General features: G+C 40.1%; 1 long non-coding RNA gene across 1 annotated transcript in view; it reads right to left on the bottom strand.

The window, feature by feature from the left end:
- LOC142073494 (uncharacterized) overlaps window positions 1–13647 on the bottom strand; it is a 167806-nt gene that overhangs the window by 115770 nt on the left and 38389 nt on the right. The window contains exons 2-3 of the long non-coding RNA XR_012670380.1: window positions 4652–4749; window positions 4302–4382 (exon numbers count right to left, since the gene is read on the bottom strand). This is a non-coding gene — a long non-coding RNA (uncharacterized LOC142073494). The remainder of the gene's footprint in view (window positions 1–4301; window positions 4383–4651; window positions 4750–13647) is intronic.

Genomic DNA, 13647 nt, shown 5'->3' with positions numbered 1-13647 from the left:
ATTGTTGCCTTTTACAGGCAAAACACCTCTAGCCATTGCTGCTTGTTCAAGGCGTCTGTATATATCCCATCCCCTAATACAGCAAGAACTACAGATGTCACAATCCAGTCCATGGTAATTTAAGTTTCCGAGTGAACGTGTCATAGAAGCATGGCTACAGGAGTAAGATTTCATAATTCAGATCACATCACAGAATGTCTGATAATTGTCAGTGAAGTATTTAGAATGAAAGAGATTCTCTCTTAAAGGAAAAGTACATGTGGTGAATGTAGACTGACCATAGATATGCCGAATAACAGCAACTGTCTGAGCTGCAAATACAGTCTATTTTGATCATGATTATTATCTCCACAGGTACCTGCTCTTTTGCCTGCCTGATTTTCCATATTGTGCCAGTAAAACACACTTGTAAAAAACTGCCTCTTTCAAAGACAGTTGTTACAATAAAAGAAATTGAAATATAATAGTGATTTTTATTGCTTGGCAATAGTTTTCCAAACAACAGTACTTTGTCCAGAAGCCTTATCGTGTTACAAGTTCCCTTTACACCTGTTATCTGAAGATCTCCAAGCAGCTGACAAGTAATGGGCTCATTCCTGCTCTTGACTGAACTCATGCATAGGAGCAAGCTGATGAATTAAAGCATGGTTGTGCTCTGAAAAGTGGTAATGTAAAAATGGCAGCCCCCTAACTCAGCAAAGCCCCTCCCTGTGCTTATTCAAAGACACATGAAGTGACTTAAGCAACAACAAAAGAAAAAAATATAAAGTGATTACTGCCTTTTACTCTTGTTAGAACTTCCAAGTGAGAGATGCATTCTACATCTTCTTGGGTATTCTTGAGTCTATATGGTCTAGCAGTTGAGGAAGAGATTTAAAAATCACACCATGGAATGAGCTTCCCTGCAAGGGGGGCTTGCCCTGCATAGCTAGGAGTAATTTCCTAGGACCAGGAAAGGCTCTTTGCTGCTACTGCACTGGGATATGATACAGCTGGAAGGAGTATACACAACCCCTGCAACAGATTAGAAGTACTTCAATTTGCACCCCTAGCATTCAAAGCACAACGCTTTCCAGTGCTCTGCTACTCAATTACTGGCCTTATGGGGGTGGACCTGTCAAATGCGTCACTGGAATTTCATCAAGAAACAGAGAGAAAGTATGCATATGCTAAGGAGGTATACAGGTGTCCAAGGACTCAAGATAGCTTGAGAAAGTTCTCAGGGAAACTCTGGACAGAGATACTACCAGAACTCTCAACAGCACTCCACTTGGGGGATATATGTAAATATTGGAATCTCTCAATCTGCTTGTACCCTTCTTCAAAATCCATATTTATACTCTTACTAAGTCTGTGCTAAGGTTTGTATCTTCTTTTTGTGAGATTTTTTTCCCCCTTCTGTTAGAGATACTAAAGTTCTGTTCTTTTTAAGTGCTGTAGATTGAGGCCACACCAAATGCCACCGCTTGCATCACCAAGAGAATTGCCTGCTAAGTTCCAATAAATTCCATCTGTGTCAATCTGACAACAGCAGTAGGGTTACACAGATGTCACTGAAGAACTAATTTAAACTTTGTTAGGGGTAATATGTTTGGGCAGGAAAGATCCTGATCTGATTTGCTGAGCTTTGGGTGAGTTTTCCAGAATGGCAGTTAAAAAAAAATCCCCCATCAGTTTACTTGGAAAATTTACACAGGTGATATGGAATAAAGAGAAAATAAAGCAGGAACTTCATGCTGCTTTTCTTTGTAGTCACTTTCAGAAAGGAACTGTACTTTAAACTATCCTGCATTTGGTAAGGAACTGATTCTTGGACAAATTTTCTAAAACAATTATGAGATTTAGGAGCACAAGCTCCATTGACTTCCAAGGAGAATTATGCTACAAACTCCCTTGGGTGCTTCTGAAAGTCTTCCCTTCAATCATTAGGGAATGTTAGGCATGGAAAATTAATCAAACTTGCCCAATGTGACTCAGCAGCTTAGTGATAGAGCTCGGGAAAGAATCCAAATCCCCTGACACCCATTCAGCTGATAGTGTTGTCTGTCTCATTCTCATTCACAAAATAAATCCTGAGACAGCGAGACAACTTTTTCTATCAAGCTCTCCCTGCTGGGAATCTGGATGTTACTGATGACACAGGAAAATTCAGGCTATGAAAACCTCCCACTTGAAGAGGAATTTACCAGTTGATTTTCAGCTTTCCCCTCCATTGGACACAAATATTTAAACTTTGCTAAGCTAACAGTTTAACTGGCAAAACATCTGTTTACTTAATGCAAAAAATAGGTTAGACTGCACTGAGGAACGGAATATGTATTTATTTTGACTTTCTAAGAAAGAAGCAAAACATGAGTTTTGATTTCTCATCAAAGATAGAAACCATTTTCTAGACATTGTTGCGGCCCTATTCAGTGTACTCGAAGTGACCTTGAGACAGTTAGGAGGCAGACATTCAACTTGCCAAATATATCAAAGCAACTTTTGATGAAAGAAAATGTCACCATCACTATTTTCATGATTTTCAACAATAATACCAGGTAACATAGGGATTATGAATGTAGCAGAGAAATGCATAGCAAGAACCAACATCTGGAAGTTGAAGGAAGACTCAATTTAGAAATAAGGCACAATTATTTAACATTGAGGCTGATTAACCATTGGAACAAAACTACCAAGGAAAGTGGTGGATTCTCCATTTCTTGAAGTCTTCAAATCAAGACTAGATGCCTTTCTAAAAGATATCTTCCAGTCAAATGCAAGTTATTGGGCTCAATCTAATCCAGGAATAACTGGATTAAATCCTATGGCCTTTATTATACGGGAGGTCAGACCAAATGATCTAATGGGCCCTTCTGCATTTAATATCTATGAATCTATTTGGAATAGATGACTGATATTTTGAAATTTGGTTTTTGTCCTGATTTGGAATGAAAACCAAAAATTTTGAAATTCTCCACAAAAGGGAAAACCCTGGAGTTCCCAGCATGGGGACCATCCACTTGGAGGGCTGCCCTGGAGCCCTGGAACCTGGAACTCTTGGCAGGCATGTTTCAAAGACTGCTTGGAGGAATTTCATCTAAATTGAACCAGCTACACAGAATGTTTCAGTTTTGAACTAAAATTGATAAAATCTGAGGGGAAATGTTGAGGAAATATTTCTGACTAGCGCTAATTTGTAGTGAATACTTTTAAAGAAATTAGCAAGCAAAAAAATGGCTTAATGACTATTTGAAAAACACCAAATTCAGTTTATTGTAATTTATGGGGTCAGATTATTTGTTGCACAAATGTATTTGGACATCTGTGAGGTACCCGTGAAAATGTTCACAAATCTTGAAAGTTTTACAAATGTTTATTCATCTAAATATTTTTATTGGAAAGGTGTTATTCAGTCATTGCTATCTGAAAGTTCCAGACATCCAAACAGGGAGCAGAAATAATGCTATGTGACACAAGATGAATAACGAATAACAAATAGTCAAAATTAACTACTAAAAACATATAGACTAAAATGTTATTTGTCTAGACTACCCAGCAAATATTGAAAAATAACACATGCAATAAAAAAATAATTTTAATGAAATATTTGCTATTCCAAAAAGGGCTAAATTCATAATGAATTTTATTCAAAATGAATTTCATCTAGCTCTGATTTTTTTAAATACTGTAAGTCACTATAATTGTAATTAATAATTTCTGGTCTGCATTAATGTGTCTTGTCTCTACAGTGACACACATTACTAAAGTGCAGCATTATACACAGAGAGGCCCCAGGAATCTAACTGTAGCTGCAGTGAAGTGGGATATAATTAACTCTTACATAGTTCAGATATGCAGGGATTGAGATACCTGCCACCCACAAACAATTTATGTCTGGTCTTCAAAAACTGGGGCGGGGGGGAAAGCGAGGGGAGGAAAGTGTTGTAGATATCTGAGTAAACAAACAAAAGAAATAATACTGTATTATTATTATTGATACGTCATGAAACACATTTTCTTATGTAAACAATGTTAACAACTTGATGCATTATAAATCTAGTTTGTATTACTTATTTTCCCCACACTCTCTTAATTGGGTCCCTAAATTCTATGAGTAGATGCCATGAGCTAAATGGGCATGGAGACTGAAAAAGAGCGGTCAACATTAAAAGTGAACACTTACCAACCGCTGCCACTCACTGCTATCAGAAATCTTGTCATTGTATGTCACACACCATTCTCTAGAAAATCTAGTGCATAAATGGTATATCTGAGACTGCTGCATAGTAGCACTTAATAAATGGTGGTGACTATTGTACCTTCTCATCCTTTACAGATGGTCCTCCTGGTTCTGGTTATGAATACATGAGCAGAGAAGTATGGGAAAGCTTGCACTATACCTATATTGGGGATAAATACAGAAAATCAGTCTCCGGTACTATCAGTCTGGTATTTTCAAGAGCACTACAACCACTTAAAGTACATAAATAAAATAACACAAGATGGCAGGAGAAATATTATGATATATATGCAATCACATCCACATTGGGACTGAAATGACAGTCATATAACAGAACAGTTTAACTGAATTTTCACTCCTAAGAAGGAAACGTGTGATCCTTGGTCACACCTCCAATCAAAGGAAATCATTAATATGCACAGAACTTACCTATGTAGTGCTTTGTACACAGCATCATGCCACACAGGTAGAAATGGGCTACTTTCTGACAAAAATGTATTCCTCTTCTAAAATGATTACCACTCTTTCTGTCAAATTAAAAGTGAAAGTGATGATGAGCCAGCACAAGGAAACAGAACACTATTTAAAATCTGAAACATAACAAAAGGAAAAAATGCTAAAATACATGTAATTATCTCAACTGAAGTTCTATCGAAGAATGTATCGCTGGCAGTCTACACATTTAAGATACCTGAAAGTGCACGATTGGTTTCCTAGAACACTTAATTACAGTGCTTGCTGTTTTACATAAGAATCTAAGACTTATTTTCACGAGCAAAGATTTAACAGACTGAGGAAACAGGCCACAGAAAAGATGGGATTTATTTTCAGGTTTCCTTAATTAAAATTTAGTTAGGTAAAATACTTAATGCTGGAGGATTTGTCCCTTCGGGGATGTTTTGGTTATAATGTGACTACATGTTGGAAAAAAATAAATTACATTATCTTAAATATTTAAAATAGTGATAGTTTGCACTGAAAATCAAATTATTCTCTTATCCCTTGTTGGAAAGTATCAGTGTCAAAGCGTAGTTAAATATGCAACTTAAATGTCAGGTCTTGCCCATGAAGCTGAATTTAATGATCCAGAGTTACCAAAGGTACAAAGGGATCAGTGCATTTTCCCTTTATTCTTTGCTTTTTATTCCAGCCACAGTATCATTTTATATAAAAACTTGTACGTGTTTCTCATTTCTGCTTTTATTCATGTCCTTCATTCCCTTAGTAATAAAATAATCTTGTTTAAAAACTCCCAATGCTTATGGGTTTCTTTTGTCTGTCTTGAATAACATGAAGACTATAAAGTTAGAGATTAATGGACAGTTTACCTTACTCAGTCCCTATGAGAAATATTCATAAACATCAGAAAACAAACCCCAGAGCATGACAAGGTTATAAGTATTGTTAAAAATATTTGTCTTCCAACCAGCTCATTAGTAATACTGTGATAACAGTGAGCTAAATAAAAATGTTTGGGGGCTGCATTAAAAATGCAAAAATACCATGTGCTGTGCTGACAGTGTAATCTCAGCTGACTGATAACTACCCTGACAGGGAAAAGAGAAAACAAATGAATTTAGTTTAATTGTAAATAATGATCTTGTTGTATGGTTAGGTTCCCGCCTCGCCTTATATTCTGTTTTCGGACAGTATATTAGAGTAATGAAATATCTTTGCAATAACTGGCCTGTTTGGACATTGAAACATGTGGTCAGTAGAAAGCAGAAACCCAAACAAGATAATGGGATTTCTCTTAATTTGATTTGCCACAGATGCATTAAGCATGTCAGCGTCCCTGGAGATGCTACTATTTATATTTTGGCTGCTAATTAACCTGGGCACTCAGACTGGTACATAATGCTGCTAGCTGACCTACCATTCCATATAAATCTAATTTGGCCTTGAAGAGCATTGCTAGTTCTGTGAACATGAGGAATTGTCTGTCAAACACCACAGTGGCCTATTGCATCTGTTGAAAATAGGAAGTTCTCCATCCAGTTTGGTGTTTGGTAGAGCAGAGTGAGGAAGAATAGTAGTCACTGCAAATAACAAATCAATTTCTTCCCCAAATGTTGCTCTGACTATGGCAATTTAATAATAAAGTATGATATTGAAGGGACATGAGAGCCTTAAAGAAAAGATTTAAAATTGATTTTGAAAGTTTCTAAACTAGGCCATAGAATGGATGGCCTGGGTTGAGGTAAATGCTTAGTCTCACTCCTAAAACTCCTTGTAGAGAGTGACATTTCAATTTTCCCCAGCTTTGAGAAGCTTGATTTTTACAGCTTCACAGCTCAGTCTTCAAGAAGCACCTTCTAGCAGTGATAATAAAGTATACTGAGTGGGGATATGGACAATATTGATAAAGGGGCACTAATCCCTTTCCTCTGTGAAAAATAGTCTGAAAGCAGATTCCATCCTGAGGAGAGGGAAAAAATACTAAACATGACTAGGAGTAACCTATTTTTCAAAGAGCTTTTGGGAGCCTAAATGCATTTTTCTACTAATATACAATATATATGGATGGCCATGTGATTAAAAAACATTTTAAGAAAAATAATTAAGTAGAAGTAAAAAAATACATATAGTATATAGTGCATTGAAACGAGGAAGAAAACAAATAACTTAAATGAGCTTTAGGAGGATCTTGCCTGTAAGATCTGACACATCAATGTGAAGATTTGCATTTGGGGCTGGAGATTTCCCTTGTAATTGGTTCCCATATCACTGTTTACAACTTCAGCAGTGTGAGCTTTCAAGTCCTCAGCTGAATGCTGCTCAAAAAAGTTCTACCAGAGCTAGCACCAGCATAATTCATGGACAGCCTCTCTGTACTGTAAAAAGAAAAGGAGTACTTGTGGCACCTTAGAGACGAACAAATTGCATTCGATGAAGTGAGCTCACGAAAGCTTATGCTCAAATAAATTTGTTCGTCTCTAAGGTGCCACAAGTCCTCCTGTTCTTTTTGCGAATACAGACTAACACGGCTGTTACTCTGAAACCTGTTAAGGTGCCACAAGTCCTCCTTTTCTTTTTGCGGATACAGACTAACACAGCTGCTACTCTGAAATCTGTACTGTAAAGAACACAATGTTAATGATCTTAGAATCTCTTAGGCCTCCAGAAAAAGTGAGAATTACAACTCTCCCTGAATATACATTGGAAAGCCCCCCCAAGATTAAATCTTGAAAAATGAACTAGTGTCATTTTTCCAGGAGCCATTTAAATGTATTAATGTCTCAGAGCCAATAGTTAGGTTTCAGAATATCACCCTTAGACATAGAGACGAACAGCAAAGATTTATGGTCAGAACCCAGACATATCCATGATTCAGTCACCAGAAAGAGGTTGGAATCATACTCTGGCAAGTCAGCCATTAAACTGGAGAACAACAGGAAATAATGTGTGGGGAAATCAATACTTGTCAGAATGAAAATACCCAAAGATATGCCAGATGACCCAGGTTTTATGGTTCATTATTACAAAAAATAACATTCAGAAGCCTGGACACCAAAAGCTTAATTGCATGGCAGTATCACTTTCTTCAATAGCAGGAATTGGAGACGTGAAGAAGTGTGATACAAACATCACAATATATACTGATAGGGTATAATGTGATTAATCAAAAATGTGACAGCTTGCCATAATTGGCTGATCAACAATGGGTATTAACTAGTAATAGAACCTGAAAAACAGCAACACACACAGAACCAGCCAAAAAGAGCAATCTGCATCATCAGTGTGCTGTTGAATTTACTTTGGATACTGTGGTGAAGTGGTTAAGATAGCCATGTTGAATTAAGAGGGAACCCACAGAAAGGGAAAACAGTAGAGCTGATTGGAAATTTCTTGATGAAATTTTTTGTTGTTAAAAATGCTGATTAATCTAACTCAAAACTTTTCATGAAAACGTACTGGTTTCAATGAGAATTGTCAGAAGGAATTCTCAGATCCAGGATGGAATTTCTGATGTGTGTTCACGCATCCACCCACCCCTACCTGATTAGCCAATAGCCTAGCGGTTGCAGCACTCTTCTGGGATGTGGGAGACCCTAACTAACAGGCTATAGAGTAAGTCTCTCTCTCTGGTCCCATGAAAATTGAATTATTTATACAAAGTGGAAAAGTTCCATCAGGAGAAACTGACTGACTTGATAACCTGGTGGCCAATGTGCTCACCTAGGATTTGGCAAACCCAGGTTCAAATCCCTGGGTTGACTCAGCCAGACCAGGAACTTAAACCTGAGTCTTCTATATGTCAGTTGAGTGCCCAAACCACTGGATTATTCACTATCCTGTCAGTCGCTCAAAAACGTTGAAAGGTCTTGGTTTAGTCCTGTTGAACAAAAATAAATATAGAAGCTTCATTTTTTTTCCACAAAACAGGATGGTGGTTTTCTAGACCACCCTACCAGCCATTACAGACATACACAGCTGAATAACGGAGTATCAAGTTGAGTTAACTAGTAAGAACAATAGGAAGCCTGATCAAGAAAATACAAGCAAAATTTCTGGTTTAGAGTCCTGAGAGTGGATCTGAATTTGAGTCCTTCATTTGTCCCTTGTGTCTCATCTCAAGAGTGAATGAGAGTACTGCAGGCAAAACACTTGCTGCCTTGCAGGAGAGAGCACCCTGAGTGATTGCTTCTTGCTAACCTATGGAGTAATATTAATGGGTATTGGAGTGAGCTGCAACCCTGCCCTCTTCAGTTGGATTTATGGGACAGATGTAGCCTCAAGTTCTTCTGTTTTGCTTTTTCATATAGCAGGAGCAATTTGGTGGGACCTGGTGTAGCAGATAAGACCTCATTCACCATAATTTCTTTAAAAAAAATTATTCAGGCACCAGGTCAAATAAAAATTTGAAGCCTTCATATGGCTTTGCTTTGTGTGGTAGAGGTTTGCTCCTAGATATGTCATTTCTGTTCAGCTGACAACAAGGCCTTAATAATTGAATGAGTCTAGAATTTTATCACCACCATTTACTCATCCTTAATTTCAGCAATGCATATCAGTTCCACTTCTGCTATGATTGACATGCTGATGAGAGTTTTATGAACCGAATAAAACTTGTTTATTTACGGCATGGTGCATCCAGAAGCAACTTACTACCTGCTTGTCTGTCCTTTTTCAGTACTTCAGGATCCAATCAATCTTTCCAGCTGAAATCCTGCAATATTATATGGGGACTAAATGGTATGGGTTTGTCACATTACAAGTTTAAATATCTTAGGAGTTCATTGTACTAAAAATGCAAATGTTTATGTATTATTGTGGGATTGTATGCAACTTCTTTAGGGGAGGAAGATGTGGTCAGTGTAAACCCTGGGAAGTGTTATGAGTTTCAAAGGACTTTTTTAAACAGTGTGCCAGGCACAAAAGTACTTTTGGGACAAAGTTAAGGGTTTCCCAGAAACTCTCTAGGGGAAAATGTATGCAAATGCACCCCTTCTGGTTATGCAACTCAGTCATTTGAAGCTTCACCCTGAAGAGAAGACCTATGTTTGCAGATCACCTGTTATAGGAGGACAAGCTCAGAGGCCCACTCTGTATAAAGAACTGACTTCAGGTTCATGAGTTTGCTTATTCTGAGCCAAGGTGGTTCTGAACTTGTAACCACAGAAAAACCCTTTGGGGGGGTTTGAAGGACTGATTCCTACCAGAGCCCTTGTTGGAGCTGGGGTGATCTCTAGCAAGATTAACAGCATGGAGGTAGGCTCTTATTATTTTAATGTGTTTTCTCTGTAATGCTTTCACTTTAAGAATAAATGTGCTTGCTTAGGAAAAACTGTGTGGTAGCTTATAACAGTGAGGAATTCCGCTGTTTATAACCTAAAGAGAAACGCAAAGCATGTCTGTTTAGGCAGTCTGACTTGCTGGGGAATGCACTGGGTAGGCAGAGACTGTGCAGCCTAGAAATACCCAAGTCAACAGGGAGAGAGAGAGGTGTGTGTCTCCACCAGAGAGGTGACCGTTGGTGGACCACAGAGGGGGAATACAGATGCACACTAGTCCTCAGTTCCTGTCTCTTGGCACTTGGTTCCGGTCTTCCTCCCTCGGCCTCAGGTTACACACTCCGGTTCCAGTCCCTGCCTTCCCAGTCACACCGAGGATACCCCATCCCCAGCTGCCTCAGACTGACCATTACTCCTCCTTCCACGCAAAATTCCCCATTCAGAAGTTCCCACTACTCCTTCCCTCATTCACAGGCCCCTGTTTTGGACTTTTATATTTCCTATCCTCCCCTCAGCTGCAGCAGCCGGTCCCTCAGTGGTAGGAGGTCTCAGAGAAGTAGCTGCAGCACTAGGGTCCTGCAGAAGTTGTGGGCAATGGGGTTCCCTAGATGGCTGATCTTTCAGCAGCAGAGTATTACAGATCTCACAGTTTCTGGTAACAGTGGCAACTTATATAGGTGCAGAAGGTTCCTCAGTGGCAACAACTATGGTGGTTGCAGCAGATTCCTGGGTAGCAACAGATCATAGAATCATAGAATCATAGAATATAAGGGTTGGAAGGGACCCCAGAGGTCATCTAGTCCAATCCCCTGCTCGAAGCAGGACCAATTCCCAGTTAAATCATCCCAGCCAGGGCTTTGTCAAGCCTGACCTTAAAAACCTCTAAGGAAGGAGATTCTACCACCTCCCTAGGTAACGCATTCCAGTGTTTCACCACCCTCTTAGTGAAAAAGTTTTTCCTAATATCCAATCTAAACCTCCCCCACTGCAGCTTGAGACCATTACTCCTCGTTCTGTCATCTGATACCATTGAGAACAGTCTAGAGCCATCCTCTTTGGAACCCCCTTTCAGGTAGTTGAAAGCAGCTATCAAATCCCCCCTCATTCTTCTCTTCTGCAGGCTAAACAATCCCAGCTCCCTCAGCCTCTCCTCATAACTCATGTGTTCCAGACCCCTAATCATTTTTGTTGCCCTTCGCTGGACTCTATCCAATTTATCCACATCCTTCTTGAAGTGTGGGGCCCAAAACTGGACACAGTACTCCAGATGAGGCCTCACCAATGTCGAATAGAGGGGAACGATCACGTCCCTCGATCTGCTCGCTATGCCCCTACTTATACATCCCAAAATGCCATTGGCCTTCTTGGCAACAAGGGCACACTGCTGACTCATATCCAGCTTCTCGTCCACTGTCACCCCTAGGTCCTTTTCCGCAGAACTGCTGCCTAGCCATTCGGTCCCTAGTCTGTAGCTGTGCATTGGGTTCTTCCGTCCTAAGTGCAGGACCCTGCACTTATCCTTATTGAACCTCATCAGATTTCTTTTGGCCCAATCCTCCAATTTGTCTAGGTCCTTCTGTATCCTATCCCTCCCCTCCAGCGTATCTACCACTCCTCCCAGTTTAGTATCATCCGCAAATTTGCTGAGAGTGCAATCCACACCATCCTCCAGATCATTTATGAAGATATTGAACAAAACCGGCCCCAGGACCGACCCTTGGGGCACTCCACTTGATACCGGCTGCCAACTAGACATGGAGCCATTGATAACTACCCGTTGAGCCCGACAATCTAGCCAGCTTTCTACCCACCTTGTAGTGCATTCATCCAGCCCATACTTCCTTAACTTGCTGACAAGAATACTGTGGGAGACCGTGTCAAAAACTTTGCTAAAGTCAAGAAACAATACATCCACTGCTTTCCCTTCATCCACAGAACCAGTAATCTCATCATAGAAGGCGATTAGATTAGTCAGGCATGACCTTCCCTTGGTGAATCCATGCTGGCTGTTCCTGATCACTTTCCTCTCATGCAAGTGCTTCAGGATTGATTCTTTGAGGACCTGCTCCATGATTTTTCCGGGGACTGAAGTGAGGCTGACTGGCCTGTGGCATTCCTCACATGGCTTCCCAGCTCTTCATATATCTTCAGGAAATGCTTTGCAGACTGCAGTTTGGGAACCTCTGGCATCAAGAGTAAATTCTACATTAGCATGATGGTGCGTCAAGCGTTTAAAAAAAAAAAAAAAAAAGATCTAGCTAAGTATAGGCCTGTCAGTCTGAAATAAGTCATAACTGTCCCAAAACTTCATTCAAACTCCATACTGGAAAGAAGTGAAACATTACTTAAGGTCTAAAAAGCCTTAAGGTCTAAAAACTTTTTTAAAATTATTCCTCTGATTTTTGGCTGGGATAAGTCTTAGAATGAATACCCCAAAACAGTATGTGAAAGCCTATTCCTGCTATAGTTCCAAACCAAAAAGGTGTGGATAATCATCTGAACTTTTACATGCTTACCTGAACTCGCCAGCAAGCCTTTTAGGATTCATCTATAGCGAGAACTGACATTTCTGAGATGGATGAATCTCTGTCTGTGACTTAAACTTGTTCGATCAAAGTAAGTATTTAACTATCACAGGTCATTTTCTCCTCCAAAGAGCCTCAATTTTTTTCTGAAAAGTCAGGTTTTAACAATTTCAGGACTGGCCAGCACTTACAGAATGTAATTAAGCCTTACAGAACTTAACCTTCATGGGGGCGAGGGGGAGTGGGAGGAGTCATGTATCCGTACAGTAACTGTTGTTCTTCAAAATGTGTTGTGTACATATACATTCTACTGCCGGTGCACCCCGTGCACTGTAGTTGGAGACTTCTGCCAGCAGCATCACTAGTCAACACAAGCCCCGGCTCTCCTCATCAGCTGGGCCAAGGGCATAGAAGGGGCATATCCACGGCCTCTCTCCATTTCTTCGTACCGACGTATTCGTAAGGTCCAAAGCAGCAGGGAAGGTGGGAGAGTTGTGGAATGTATATGTGCACAACATATCTCAAGGAACAACAGGTAAAGAATAGATAAGTAAGCATGTTTCCTCCTTCAGGTGATTGTGCACATATACATTCTATTGCAGGTGACTCATCAGCAGTTCCCTTCCAAGTGGTGGGACTTCCATTCACTTGATCAGAGACTATAACATCAACTTGCCAAAGGTGGCATCGTCTCTAGACGATTCACGGATGGTGTAATGTCTGGAAAAGACAGGTACAGATGACCATGTAGCTGCTTTGGGTACACAAAGACCACACTGGGCAACACGGGTTTAATGAGCTAGTAGTGCGGGCTCAGCGGCCCCACCCTATCACACCTGTGAGAGATGTCAGAATTGGAGTGAGGAGCTTAAGAGAAAGAAATGCAGCTCAGTTAATGGCAGACCAGGGAGGAGAGCAGACCAGACCTTCAGTCCTCACCTCCTGGAGAGAGGGCCGACTAAAGGCAGGAGCTCCTACTGACCATGCCCAATAGCCCCTCCATGAAGGAAGGAAGGGCCTGATCCTGACTCACCTTGAAAGGGGACTATTCCTCTCTATTACTTGTGAATTTAGTGTAGGTCCACAGCCTGCTGAGCACCCTCTGAAAAGAGGGAGCCTTAACCCAGCTTTGGGACAACCCATTTCTGTTAATTATCCTTTCTTT

This window comes from Caretta caretta, chromosome 10, assembly GCF_965140235.1.
Source record: "Caretta caretta isolate rCarCar2 chromosome 10, rCarCar1.hap1, whole genome shotgun sequence".
Lineage (NCBI taxonomy): Eukaryota > Metazoa > Chordata > Testudines > Cheloniidae > Caretta > Caretta caretta.
This window is presented reverse-complemented; position numbering and strand designations above follow the sequence as displayed.